Consider the following 14620-nt stretch of genomic DNA (forward strand, 5'->3'; position numbering starts at 1 on the left):
TCATACTAACCAACATTTTAGTGATAAAACAAAAATAAGAAAACCGGTAATGTTTATAATTGACATCACATAAATCCCGTCTAAATTAGGTATCCTCATATTTAATTGTTCCATTTTAAAAATCATCCAGTGTATTATAATATAGAGACCTAAGTCCCTCCATTGTAAAAGTGTTTCCCATTTTTTAATGTGGGAAAAAACTCCCTCTTAACTAATTCCTCCCTTTAAGAATTCCCAACTGTCTTTCCAAATCTGCTGGCGAAGATGGTGCAGCTTAAGGCTGTGTAGCACAACTGATCAGAGAACCCAGGTGGTCAACATCCTGGCTGAGGACAGCTGCAGCTACTAACAATATTCATGAGCTGGGAGTGGCAGCCCGAGGAGAGGGGTGTGGAGAAAGCCATGTAGATGGAGGAGGAGGAGAAGGAGGAGGAGGAGGAGGAGGAGGAGGAGAGAGAGAGAGAGAGAGAGAGAGAGAGAGAGAGAGAGAGAGAGAGAGAGAGAGAGAGAGAGAGAGAGAGAGAGAGAGAGAGAGAGAGAGAGAGAGAGAGAGAGAGAGAGAGAGAGAGAGAGAGAGAGAGAGAGAGAGAGAGAGAGAGAGAGAGAGCTGAAAAAGGTGCACAAGATTATGCAGAAGAACAGTAGTTGTCTGGAACCAGATTCAGCTGGTATAGGCCAGGTAAATCCTGTGGCATTTGGAGCCCAAGTGCTTCTGGAGTTTAGGTGGCAGCTGGTGACTGTTTTATAGGTGCTACAACAGGAAAATCCCAATCTTACTGAGAAGCTTGGAGAAAAAAGGAAAGAAAGCCTAGCCTGGCGGGGCAGAGACTCCAGTGGGAGCCCCTCCTGCAGTTCTGGCTTGTGCCCGTGGCTGCAAAACCAAAGGCAAGTGGCTTTTTCCGTGAATTCCTGCCCCACATTGGGTGCCAATATGTAATATGAGTTCTAATTGGTCTTAATAATAAAAACCCAGAGTCAGATATTAGGTGGTGAAAACTGAAGGATCAAAGAAGCAAAGCAGCCAGCCACTAGAGCTCTTACCTCTACAAAATCATCAGACTGAAAAGAGAATGAGTTCCTGTCTTCTCCTGCCTATATTCCTCTCTCTGTCCATCCATCTCACTTCTGCTGTCTGTACAGAACTCCAGGCCTCCATGATTAGCTAGTGGCTAGCTCTGCCTTCTGATCTTCAGGCAAGCTTTATTTGTACAAACAAGTACCACCACAGGCATGTTAATTAAGTGAGTCAAAGAAGGCTTTTTGATTGTTCCAACTCTTACTCCATATCTTCACCTACCTTATGTCTAGCTATGGTTAACAACTGAAATCCTTGTATGAGCCATGTGATGTCTGCTTACTTATGCTTAAATAGTTTTTGAAATCAAAGGGACTTCAATACTTTGATAGCTGGATCTTGGTAGCCAGCCTAAGGAGGAGGAAGTGGCCAAATAAGGGAATTAACCTTGGTGGCTAGCTTTTAGGGATATAATCTAATGGTTTTTCAGTAAGGGAGAGAGAATGGGGAAGAAAGGCAAGGCTTTCCAGAACCATGTTTGCCATGCTTAGGCTGGATAGAGTCCCTTCAAAGTATGTTTGGGAAGCTGTTAGAACAATGACTTGTACCTGTTTCCTAGCTCTATTTTCTTGGAGTGCCTTTCCCTTCCTTTCATCCTAAAATATTATCTTTATTTCATTATGAGTTTTGTTTATTGGAGAAAACAAATATATGCACCTTGCCATTGAATCTAGACTGTTTTTTGTTCGGAGAATAGAGATCATTTATATTCAGAGGTATTAAAGGATATGCATGAGTTTCTGGTGTTTTGTGGATTTTGTAAGTATTTGGTTTGATTTTTTTCTTTTCCTTTCTTGCTTAACTATAATTTACCAGTGAGGATCTAAGAATAGGTTCAGAGGTTATTTGAACAGACTCTTTTAAGATACTGCATCTCTTAGTATGTTCACAGAACAGTGAATATAATTTGATAACCACGTCAAATATTTCTTTGCTTTATAAATTGAACTGACAGTTTTGTATAATAAAGGGCTAAAATTATGAACCACATATTTGCCTAAAATATAATTGCTTTGGCTCAAAAACTCTGCTGAATACTCTGTGCTTGTTTTTCCATTTAGCCGTTTCTTGTAATTGCTTATGCTAGGTATTTATTTTTTAAATGTATTTTCATTAAAATACACTTTAATAAATATTCCAAAGCCATTCCGATAGCACTCATTTTGTCACAGGTATTATGCAGATACATATTTTACCATGACAATTGAAAAACTAGTATTTATGAACTCTGTTATTTGTATTTGTGCTAGGCACTGGATCCTTTCATGAGATGCAAAGTTTCTAATCTCTTTTTCTTTTACTTCTTTCTAGGCTGTGTAAGTTTTGTACAAAGTATCATGTGTTTCAGATAGAAAATGTGCAGTCACTATAGTAAAAACTTAAAAGAATAGAGAAAGTAGATTCAGGATCATAACATATTTGCAATTATTTATTTTACCAGCCTGACAACCTCAGCATATTCTGGTCAGCTCTTTCCTCATGGTTCAGGAAGTAGGTTATGGAAGTCCCGATTATGGCATGACAGGTACTTCCTGATGTTTTTAATCCTGACATATCTCACAGTAGCTGTTTATCTTACCAACTTTCCTAACACTGAATATTGAAGTCTCATAGCTTACATTTTGAAAAGAGCATTGGTAATAAAAAAGTGATTCCTGTTTCTAATCTAAATTTAAACTTAAAAATAAAAAAAAAATTTAAAAAGTGATTCCTAAGGACACTCAGTTGTGCTCATTGGTCAGTGTCTTGCTCAGCCGTCATCAAGGAAACTTCTTCTCGCAGTAGACGGGAACTAAGACAGACAGCCACAAGTTGACAATGTGTAGAGTGTGAGAGACTCTGGAACACTTAGCTCTCAATGGTATGTCTCCAGAAAACTACTCCTGTCAGGGGTCGGGAACTATGCAGAACAGGAGGTGGGGAGACCATAAGAGCCAGAGGGAATGAATGACTCAAAAAGAAAAACCAAAACAACAACAACAACAGCAACACATAACAGAAAGTGTCTTCCTGACACCACAGGACTGGTGCACATATGAACTCTAGACACTGGGGCAACGTGCACAAGGTCTGCACAGGTCCAAGCCTGGTAGGATTCCAACACTGAAAGGGGGAACTGGACATGAGTTCCCATCCCCAACCAAGAATATATCTCCAACCAGTTTTCTCTAATGGAATCCCTCTTTAGGACAAGGACCTTATGCCCAGCAGTACAAGCCCAATGCATAATGAACTCAGTTGTGGTTTTGGAAACTTTTTTTTTGTCTCTTATTGTTTGGTTTGGCTTTTTTTAAAAACCTTACTAGTCTTTTGGTTGTATATTATGTATGCTAATTTTTGTGATTTTTTTGTTTGTTTGTGTATGTGTGTCTCTGTGTGCATGTGCTTCTCACGTTTTTTCTTTTTAAAATTCTAGTCTGTTTGCTTTTGCTTTTATTTGTCTGTTTGTTTTCTAAAGAGAGGAAGATGGAGTGGAGTTGGATGGGTACAGAGCTGGGGAAGATCTGGAAAGAGATAATGGAAGGGAAATCCTGACAAGAATGGATTTCATGAAAATAATATTTTCAGTAAATAAAAATGTGAAAATGGAGTGATAATAATTCATAAAGTTTTTTAAACATTTTAACTGGCTTTAAAATATCTAAAAGACTTTGGCATGTTGTCATTAGGTGCGCATTGGTCATGAGGTATATCTTATTTTGTGTATATATATATCTGTAACCTTTTGCACAATAAAATCTAGAAAATATAGTGTTGGAGAGATGGCTTAGTGGTTAAAGGCACTTGCTATTCTCCCAGTGGACCCAGGGTTAGTTCTCAGAACCCACATAATATTCTTCTGGGTCTTTGCTTCCTGGGTCAGAGTATTCCTTTACCAAGAATATATCTCTTTCCTTACTACAAAAGGAAAAACTATCTTTTAAAAAATCTAGAAAATACAAATCAAAGCAGATATTCCACACACTTTATTAGCACTGCCTGCTTGTTTATAAATATAAGCACCGGCTAAAGATAAAGTTTGAAATCTCAGTGGTTTAGCAGAAATAAGAGGTTTCTTTTTCATCATGTAAATTTTAATCTATAGTAGCTTAATCCACAGCAATGTGAGGTCAGAGTGTGGTTCATAGTTTCGTCATGAACTAAACCAACACTGCAAGCTGTTTGGCTTAAATAGTAACACATTTTTTTAATTGTAAAATCTGGAAGTTCAAGTTTAAGATACCATGATTTTTGGTGAAAACTATCTTTCTGGCTTATAGATAGTAACTTTCTTATTCTGGTATGAAGAGTTAGACGGGAGTGTACAGCAGAGAGGAGAAAAATATGTTATGATCTTTGCCTTAGGATTACTATTGCTGTGGTGAAACACCATGACCAAAAGCTGCTTGAGGATGAAAGGTTTTATTTGGCTTACACATCACTGTTCATTATTGAGGAAGTCAGGAGAGGGACTCAAGCAGGGCAGGAACCTGGAGGCAGGAGCAGATGGAGGGTTACTGCTTAGTGTCGTGTTCCCCATAGCTTGCTCAGCCTGCTATCTTACAGAATCCAGCACCACCAACCAAGGGATGGCACCACCCACAATGGGCTGGACCCTCCAACATCAGTAACTAATTAAGAAAACATTCTTAAAGGCTTGTTGACAGTTTACTCTTACGGAGGCATTTTCTTAATTGAGGCTTTCTCCTCACTGATGACTCTAGCTTGTGTCAAGTTGACAAAACTAGCCAGCACAGTCTTTCTCTACCTCAATGTCACAGTGCATTCCATAGCAATGGTTTGACAGTCTTCCCAAGACCTAGGTTAAAAACCACTTTCACTCTAATATGGAAAATGTGATCACCATCAGTCAATATCCAGTAGCAGATGAGAAAGAGGACTATGCATATTGGATCAAAGATCAGGGGCATCGATTACCTTCACTTATGAACCTCTGGCCATATACATTAAGATGCCACAAACGTTCAAGAGAATTTTGGAAATGTTGTTTACAGTATACTTTAGGTGGGAGCAAAAGGAAGTTTAGTGAAATCTATCTCTTCTTCATAGTTGTTGCCTCTCCAATACTATAAATGTTAGCCAGTAGGAATGAAGATTTCAGGTGAATACCAGCTTGATTTCTCTATGTTCCATGACTCTACTTCTGTGGATATTGCTATCAAATTCTGAAGGATAACTAAAAGCATTGGCGATAGCTTGAAATGTTTGGCAGATCAGAGGACTCACTTGCCAACAACTCAAAAGGAGGTATCCAATTCCAGAAACTTAGTTTTTTTAAATTTGTTTTCCTGTAATGTCTAATAGGAACAGTGTTGCTTGTTATAGCAGAGCTGTATTTAACCGTGTGTATATGTGTGCATATGCTTCTTCAATAGCAGGTTTTCACTGGCTTTTCAAATGTCTTTATTGTTTGTTATACCATACTGAATTCTCTTGTCTATATGCCTTCCCAGCCTCTTCCTGACTAAGCCCTTTCTATATCTCTTTAACCCTTTACACAACTTTGTTCTACATTGCCTCCACTGATACGTGCTCCAATCATGGCCCATACTGATTTCCTGACCTTTACAGGTATTTCAAATGGAACACCCATGTCTGAAGACTCAAGGCTAAGGTATTTAACATCTGATCTGAGTTACCTTACTCAGAATGGTTATATTCTGTTCTATTTATCTGAAAACTTTGTATTTTGATTTTTATTAATACCTGAATAATAATCCATTGTGTAAATGTGAAGCAATATAACCCAGTCAGGCCATAGGCAGCATGTTTGGTGAAAGAGAAAAAAGTGTAAAGCCTCACAGTTTCTACCTTAAGCTTGAAGGATGAAAGAAAACCATTGCATATTTATTCACCTAATGAATGTGCCGAGTTTAAAGAAGGCTTTTCTCCACAGTGAGTGTTTGAGAGGTCTTGAGACTTTGTCATTGCACATTCAGAACCTCAAAATTTGTTTATGATATCTGTTTGCACAGGGAGGGTGTTCAATTGTTCTCCATGCTTTGTCATTTTAGGAATGGAAAACAGGCAAACTGGGGTTAGATTCTAGAAAAAATGAACTGAAAAAGCACAATTACCTCTCTTCCCCCATTTCCTGTATATCTCATGTAGACCATGAACACAGGCCATATCTAAGGCATTTTTGTTTATGTCTCCAGTACTCCAAGGGTCACTGAAAATCACATTACAGTCCTTATCTCATAGGCCAGAGTACAGGCTGATGTATCTTATTGGTTTAGTTACTCTTTTTTCTGCATTAAAACACCATGACCAAAAGCAACATGAAATGTTCATTTTAAAGTCCATAAATGGTGGAGGGATGTCAGTGGGTGTCTACAGCAGGGATCTGGGAGATTACATCCTCAGCCACCAGGGAAAGAAAAGAGTGGATGTGGGAAGAAGCTAAAATCTAGTAACATTTTTTTTCTTCAGAAATGCTGGACCTCCTGAAGGTTCCATAACTGTCCCAAACAGCACCATCAGCCAGGGACTGAGTGTTTAAATACTTAAGCCTATGGGAACCATTTCTCATTCAAACCACTACACTTGGTATAAGGAGTATAGCGTGTGCCATTGAGTCTATTGCAGGATGTTTCTATGAACACATTTCCTGGGATAGCGAGATTGCTCAGTGATTAAGAGTCCTGGCTGCAGGACCTATCCCAAGGGCATAAATTGGCTTTTGGGAGCCCACTCCCTATGGTAGGATACCTTGCTCAGCATTGATACAAGGGGGAGGGACTTGGTCCTGCATCAACATGGTATGCCAGACTTTGCTGACTGCCCCCCAAGGAAGGCCTTATTCCCTCTGAGGAGTATATGGGAGTGGTGGGGAGGGTGGAAGGTGGAGGGTAGGCAGGAGAAGGGGACAAAGGGGAACTGGGGTTGGTATGTAAAATGGAAAATAAATTTGTGTTAAAGAAAAACATGTTTAAAAAAAGGAGTCCTGGCTGCTCTTCCACAGGACAAAGATTTGAGTCCCAGTTCCCATATGTCTCTGTGGGATCTGATGTCCATATCTTCCCTCTGTGGGCACCAGGCATACATGTGGTGCACAGACTTATTTGCAGAGAGACAAATCACTGATACACAATAAAAATAAGTCATAAAATGTTTCCTATCCTCAGTTAATTTTCCCTGGAGAATTCAACTCTATGATATTGCCTTTCTCTGAAGAGTGAAAATAAAATCTGATTACTTTTCTAGAAATCTAGCTTTAATACTGTGTTGGTCTAATATTTTATTTCTTGCAAGCAGAAAAATGCCTTCACCCTTTGTTTTGCTCCTGTATAAATGTACTTATGTGTACTTTCAGAGTAAGCATTTTTATAGCCTTAGTTTGTCATTGTATTTAGATTATCAATACGGATGTATTGACTTCTGACACAATTTGTTGAAAATGACTACACTGAAACATGAAGACCGGCTGTTGCCAAAGTTGCTGCTTTTCAGTGATGCTTGAGGTGAATAATCCAAGGACAACTCCATTTGTGTAGGTTGCAGAGGGGCTAACAAACAAAGATGAATGGATAATGGCATAAGGAAAACAAGAGAGACATAACATGGGATAAAGACTACAGATACTGCAGTACTGACAGTGTACTTGTTATGGCTATAGGTGACTGTGTGTTTATTAAGAGACTCAATATTTCTTGAGAGCTGTGTATCAGATCTCTGCACATATATAGATTCTGCCTTTAGATGTACAAAGAGAAAAAATTGTTTAAAAACTGGAAAAATCAATTTCAGTGCAATTCTGGTATTACATAGTATTGTACCCAAAGACTATTCACTATCTTTTAAAAATGTAAAGAAAATGATATAATTTAGAATTGTAACATGGTACTTAAATAGGACTTCCCTGGCATTTCTCCTCACAGTGTCTTCTTGAACAAGTTGTCATCTCAGGGTAGCTAGTTTTGCTTTCCTTGTCTCCCTATATTCCTCTAACTCTCCTTCATTACTTGACTAGGAAATTTTAATGCAAATTATATGATTTCACTTTTCTCCAGAGGCTGAATGATATTCCATTTTAGATATGTACCAGGTTTTCATTATCCGTTGATCTCCTGACAGGTATCTAAGTTAGTTTCATTTTTCTTGCAATAAAGATTAAAGCAGCAATAAACATGAAGGTGTGTATACCTCTATTGTAGGATTTGAAGTTCTTTCACTATATGCAGGAAGACCAAACATTCAAATATTCTTAGTTGGTGGAATGATAATACATCTTGCTAATTCCAATAACAAAAGAGACTCTGGCATGATACCTACTTATGTGTCTGGTACCACACAGACAGAATTGACAGATTGATAGCACTTTCTCAATCCCATGGGTGGTATTTAAGTCCATTAACCCCATTCTTAGCAGGTATTTAATTCACCAGAGAAACAAAAAGTTCTGATCCACAGACTTTGCAATTTTTATCATGTAAATATCCTCATCAGAGTCTGATTTTGTATGATTTTTAATGTCTGCTAACCATACCTAATATTCTTGAAATTATGAGTCAGCCCCATTTTATCATTAGTTCAATATATAATAGGCTATTAATTTGTTTTTAATGATTTCATTTTTAAGATTATAATATAATTATATCATTTATCTTTTCTATTAATTCCCTATTAAATAAAATATAAATTCTATTTTATAGCCCTAGAAAGAGATACAAAAAGTGATGGGCAATACAATTGGTGAGGACATTGAACAGCTATCATGCTTAAATCTTGGTGCTTGTAGAAATTGGAAGATGCTTCTATTTTTCAAAGGTAAACATTTGCTTTTTCTTTTATGAGAGCAGAATGTTTGAATACACATCAAGACAAGTGCAAGACTGTTTATATGAGCTTAATTTATGAGTCAAAACAGATCAAATGACAACTGAGAAATGATTTTCTAAAATACAAAATTATGCCACAGTAAAATAATGTAAATTTATAAGACGAACTAAATTGCTAATATACCAATGGGAAGCATAAAAAATATCAGGTTTAGCAAAGGAAAATAGACAATGAAAAGTAGGTTCCGCACATCTTTTCCTATGAAATTCAAAATAGAGGGGATAAAATTGAAGCTGATTAACTGAGCAAGTGGAGGAAAGGCTAGGTCTGTGAACATGAGTTTACCTTTTGGGAGACTGGATATACTTTAGAATTTATGTTTGTAGCATGGATACTGCATATAACAAACTCTCTAAACCTATATAATTGAGATTTATGTCTATTGAAGGTACACAGTACTTTGACTTAAAACGAAAAAGTAATCATGGTGCTTTGCAGGAATGTATCTATAACCTTTTGGTCTTAGTTCATGTACAGACAAGGATTCCTGATTAGGAAAACTTTCTAGCTCAGACTATACTTCAGAAATGTTTTTCTTTCAAATGCCATAGAAGTTTGTTTACATTTCCCATATGTTTCAAAAATCCATTGTGCATTTATGTTCAGATACTCAATTCACTATAAAATCTGGTACTGTTTACATTTTATTTTTAAAATTTTTCATAAAATATATTTTGATTGCATTCTTTTCCCTACCCTGACTCTTTCCAGATACTTCCCAATTCCACCTAAAACAGACAAATAAACAAACAACAACCCAATCAATCAAATCACCAAACAGGCAAACAAAAAAAGCATACAAAAAGCATGGAGTCCATTTTGTGTTGGCCAACTGCTACTGAGCATGAGTCCTGTTCAGAGTGTGGTTGACAATCTCCTTTTCAGTCCAATGGGAAAAACACTTTAATTTTCCAAGCAGCTGTCAATTACAAATAGATTAGTCAGTGCTGGGACTTTGGGTCCACTCCTGCTTCTCCCTGCTGTAATTTTGTCTGGTTCATCATGGTGCAGGTCTTGTTGATGCTTTCAAAGTCTGTAGATGCATTGGCCCTGCTGATTATGTCTGGAAAATGCTATTTCCTTGAAGTTGTCCACTACCTCCAGCTTTTATAATCCTTCTGCTTTCTCTTCAGCATAGATCCTGAGCCTTGAGCAGAGGATTTTGATAAAGTCATATCGTTTAGGGCTGAGTGCACCAAATTCACTCTCTCTACACAGTAACCAGTTATGGGTCTCTATGTTAATTACTGTCCGCTGCAAGAAGAAACTTCCTGGATAAGGTTTATGCTGATCTATGGTTAAAGCCATGTCATTAGGAGTCATTTAATTGCTAGGTTCGTTTAACATCATAATAGTAGGATTTCCCTTAGGGCCCATGAGCTATCTAATATCAGGTTCTTGGCCTCATTAACAGTATCCCTTTTGTGTTCTATCTTATGAAGTGGGCTTTATATCTAACCAAAAAGTCCTTCGTTAGTGTCACAACAATTGTGACTCTATTGCTTCATAATATTTTATAGGCCACTCTCTATTGTAGGTTACAATATTTGTAGCTTGTGAGATTTAAAATCCTTTAATATATTTTAGGAAGCTTTTGCAGTAGTAGGTTTGCATATGAGTTTTCAAAATGCCTAGGTTTTAGTTACCCCCCCCACTCTCTGCTTTAACTTGCTTTCCCATACATCTCTTCATTTAATACTTCTAATTTATTTTAATCTTAAAACAAGATCATAGCCAAATCTTTTAAGCTCTACACTCACTGCCTCAGATGAAAGTAGAATATTGAAGATTCAGATTGCGCTTTGTTTCTCTCCCCATTTTATGCATCTTTGGGAGGTGTTACCAGTACACTATCTTATATCCTGAGTTCTTTGGGACACCAGAGCAATTAGTGTAAATATTATACAAACTCAGATCTGCTTTTTCCACCAGGTACTTAGTCCTTGACACTGATGGCCAATTTACTGGCTACATCTTCTCATGGAAAATTTATAATCATGTCAGTTTTTGCAGGCCTCCGAGATCCTTTCCCAAGAGACTGAAAAGGTCAGCACAATTCTGCATCCAGTTGTGTGGTGTACTGAATAAAAATGGTTCCCCAAAGGCTCATCTATTTCAATACTTAGTCACCTGGGAGTGGCCCTACTTGAGAAGAAAGAGAAGTGTTTGAAGTTGTGGCCTTGTTGGAGGAAGTATGTCTCTAGGGAAGGGCTTTGAGGTATACAAATACCCATACCAGGCTCAGGATCTTTCTACAGCTCCATTCTTGCTGCCATGCTCCATGACATGATGGTATGTAAGCAAGTCCCCAACTAAATTCTTTATTATTCGTAAGAATTGCTGTGCTCATGGTGTCTCTTCACAGCAATAGAACAGTGAGTAAGACAGAAGTTTGTACCAGGAATGGGGTGTTGCTGTGACATGCTTGACCAAGCTGTTTGTTAGAGGAATATGGAAGAATTTGTATTTTAAAAAGCAGTTGAATGTTTTAAATGGCATGTTTTAACTAGGCTTTCATTGTAGGAGCATGGAAGGCAGTCATGCTGAGGGTGATATAAATTATAACCGCCTCAAGAGGTTTCAGAGGGAAAAATATTAATAAGTGGCCTAGAGATCATTCTTGCGATATTTTGTCAAAGAATGTGACTGCCTTTTGCCCTTATCCTAAAATTCTGCCTGAGGACAAATTGAAGTATTAGATGGTGTTGGCAGAGAAGATTTCAAGACAGCCTAGTATTGAATGTGACCTGTGGTTATTGGTAATCACTCTTATGCAGCTTTTTAATGAAATGGAGCAAGCTGCATGCAGAGAAATGCAAAGTGTACAGTTTGAGAGGAAATGAAGCATCAGAAAGTGATGAACTTTGGCATCACACGCTGAGATGCCGGGTTTGGGATTTGCCTGGCTGGTTTTGGGTCTTGCTCTCATCCAGTATGTCCTCACTATGATCTTTTCCCTTCCTTTTGGAGTAGTGACTTATATTCCATGCCATTGTTTGTTAGAAGTATGGGACCTGCTTTTTTATTTTGATTCTCTGTGGGGTTACAGTTAAGAGATTGCCTTGAGCCTCAGGAGAGACTTTGAACTTCTAAACTTGGGACTTTTGAAGTTATAGTGAATGTGTTTTACATTACAATATGACTGTAAGCCTGTGAGGTCCAGGGAATGGAATATGGTGATTTGAATAACTTCTATAAGCTCATGTATTTGGGTGCTTAGCCACCAGGGAGTGGCACCATTTGGGGAGGATTTGGAGGTGTGCTCTAGTTTGAGGAAGTGTATCACTGGGGGTGATTTCAACAAGCCTACACCAGGCCTACACCAGGCCCAGCCCCCCACTTTTGCCTGCATGTCAGGATGCAGTTCTCAGCTGTTGTTTCAGTACCATGCTTGCATGTCATGTCCCCTGCTATGTTGATAATGGACAACTGTAAGCAAGTGCCAACTAAGTGCTTTCTTTTATAAGAGTTGCCATGGTCCTGGTGTCTCTTCACAGCAACCGAACAGTGGCAAACACAAGTTGTTATCTCTGTTATCTTCATCCTTCTCTCAGGTGAAACTTTGATGTCTTTTACCTGTGTGCTGCCCAATCTTTTGTCAGTTTGACAAAAGCTAGAGTCATCTAGGAAGGGTGAAGTCCAATTCTGAAAATTCCTCTCCCAGACTGAACTGCAGAATTGCCTCGGGGCATTTTCTTGATTACTGGTTATTGATGTGAGAGGGTTCCAGCCACTGTGGACAGTGTCACCCAGTCAGCAGGTGGCCCTGGCTTCGATAAGGAAGCAGGCTGACAAAGCCAGTGGGACCAAGCTGTGGTTCTTCTGAATGCCTCCCTCTAGGTCCCTGCCTTGAATTTCTTCAATAATTGTAAGACCACAAACCCTTTGATTCTCAAGTTTCTTTTGGTTATAGTGTTTCTAACAGCAATACAAAGCAAACTAGGGCAGATATTATTAGCAGGTTTGTTGAGTGCTGTCAAGACAGACCTGACTTTGTTCCTTTCTGAAGGATTGCAGGAGGAGTTTGGAACTTTGGATTAGACAAGCCATTGACTTTTCAAAGCTTAATGAGCTATTGTGGGAGTTTGGGAGATAAGAATGTTGAGGGCAATGCAGATAATGGAAGCCTGGCTTGTGAAATTCCAGGGGGAGTCCCTAAAAGACTATCAGGGCTGTTTGAATGCGAACAAAGCTTCTGAAAGGAAGCTGTGTCTGCAGGGACTGATTGGCTAATTAGAAGTTCAGTGCTAAGGAGAGATTGGATTATTATGGTCCAAAAGACTAGTTATCTTAGTTTGGGTTGGTTCTAGCTCTCTGTAACAGCAATTCCTTGTCCACCTCTGTGCCAGAACTAGCATCTTATGACTTACTAGATTAAAAAAAACTTTTTGTAGTCTCTTAACTTAGCAGACCACAAGCTTCCATCAACCCTAAAGGTAAGAATGGAATATCATCAGGTAGCATGTTGAACCTACAGAAACGTTTCTCCCATCTCACTGTATTCTCTTTCCAGATGTATCCACCAATGCATTTTAAACTTGCTGTGATTTATGAATTTCTTTATTCTATAAAACTCTAAAAACTTCATAAAACTGCTTCCACATTGGCACATAGAATTTGAGGTAATGCCAATCTATGTTCTTGGAAAATGGTCACTCAAAATGGCTCCAGAACTAAATATCTCTTATTTCCTTTAATTTGAAAGCTTTGGCTCTTGTGTTGACAAGTGAGGTACTTTGTATTAAGGATCAGTAGTTTCTGGTGAGCTATAGCTGAAGAATCATGTTTGATAAATTAGAGACAAGTACTACTGAAGTGAAATGTTTGCTTTACTGAGATAACTGATAATTCTTAGCTGGAGCTGAGACATCAGCTGTGATGAAGATGAGATAAGCATCCTTGAGGTGTAGTTTTCTGGAGATGTTTTCCTCACAGTTAGCACACAGAGTTGTGTTTCAGAGGAAACCAAGGCTGCATCTCAAGCTGGCAGCTAACTAGGTAAATGTGTTAGAATCTCCTATATGGTACTGGTTTTGGTGCCACAGAAACTTCGAGATTTAAAGAGTCATGGAGAGCAACTGAAATGTAACAGTGTGAGAGGCCCCGAGCCAAAGCTCTGGGTACAGCTTCAGCTGCAGTGGGAACTCCAGGAATAAAGGGGTCAATTGAGGGCATCTAAGCTTCAGTGCCATGTGACTAGCTTGGAGTACCTGAAAAGATGCCAGTGAAGGTGCAGTTTCTGTCACAGTGGAGAACCTAGGATACTGGAGTCGCCAGTTGATGGGATGACTGCCAAGGACAACAGGTGCTGCAGTGTGGCTGACAGAGTCCCACTCTGCATGATTGACAGGTGCTGCAGTGTGGCTGATGGAGTCCCACTCTGCATGATTGACAGGTGCTGCAGTGTGGCTGATGGAGTCCCACTCTGCATGTTTGACAGGTGCTGCAGTGTGGCTGACAGAGTCACACTTTGCATGTTTGACAGGTGCTGCAGTGTGGCTGATGATAGAGTCATACTCTGCATGATTGACAGGTGCTGCAGTGTGGCTGATGATAAAGTCACACTCTGCATGATTGACAGGTGCTGCAGTGTGGCTGATAAAGTCACACTCTGCATGATTGACAGGTGCTGCAGTGTGGCTGATAAAGTCACACTCTGCATGATTGACAGGTGCTGCAGTGTGGCTGATGATAAAGTCACAC

At 38.9% G+C, this 14620-nt stretch overlaps 1 protein-coding gene across 1 annotated transcript in view; it reads left to right on the forward strand.

Annotated features, from left to right (window-relative positions):
* Positions 1-760: 760 nt before the first annotated feature.
* Positions 761-14620, forward strand: part of Hnmt (histamine N-methyltransferase) — a 58725-nt gene continuing 44865 nt past the window's right edge. The window contains exon 1 of the mRNA XM_021235057.2: positions 761-885. The gene's annotated coding sequence lies outside the window, so the exon portion shown is untranslated. The remainder of the gene's footprint in view (positions 886-14620) is intronic.

The sequence above is a fragment of the Mesocricetus auratus genome, unplaced genomic scaffold, assembly GCF_017639785.1.
Source record: "Mesocricetus auratus isolate SY011 unplaced genomic scaffold, BCM_Maur_2.0 Super-Scaffold_100004, whole genome shotgun sequence".
Lineage (NCBI taxonomy): Eukaryota > Metazoa > Chordata > Mammalia > Rodentia > Cricetidae > Mesocricetus > Mesocricetus auratus.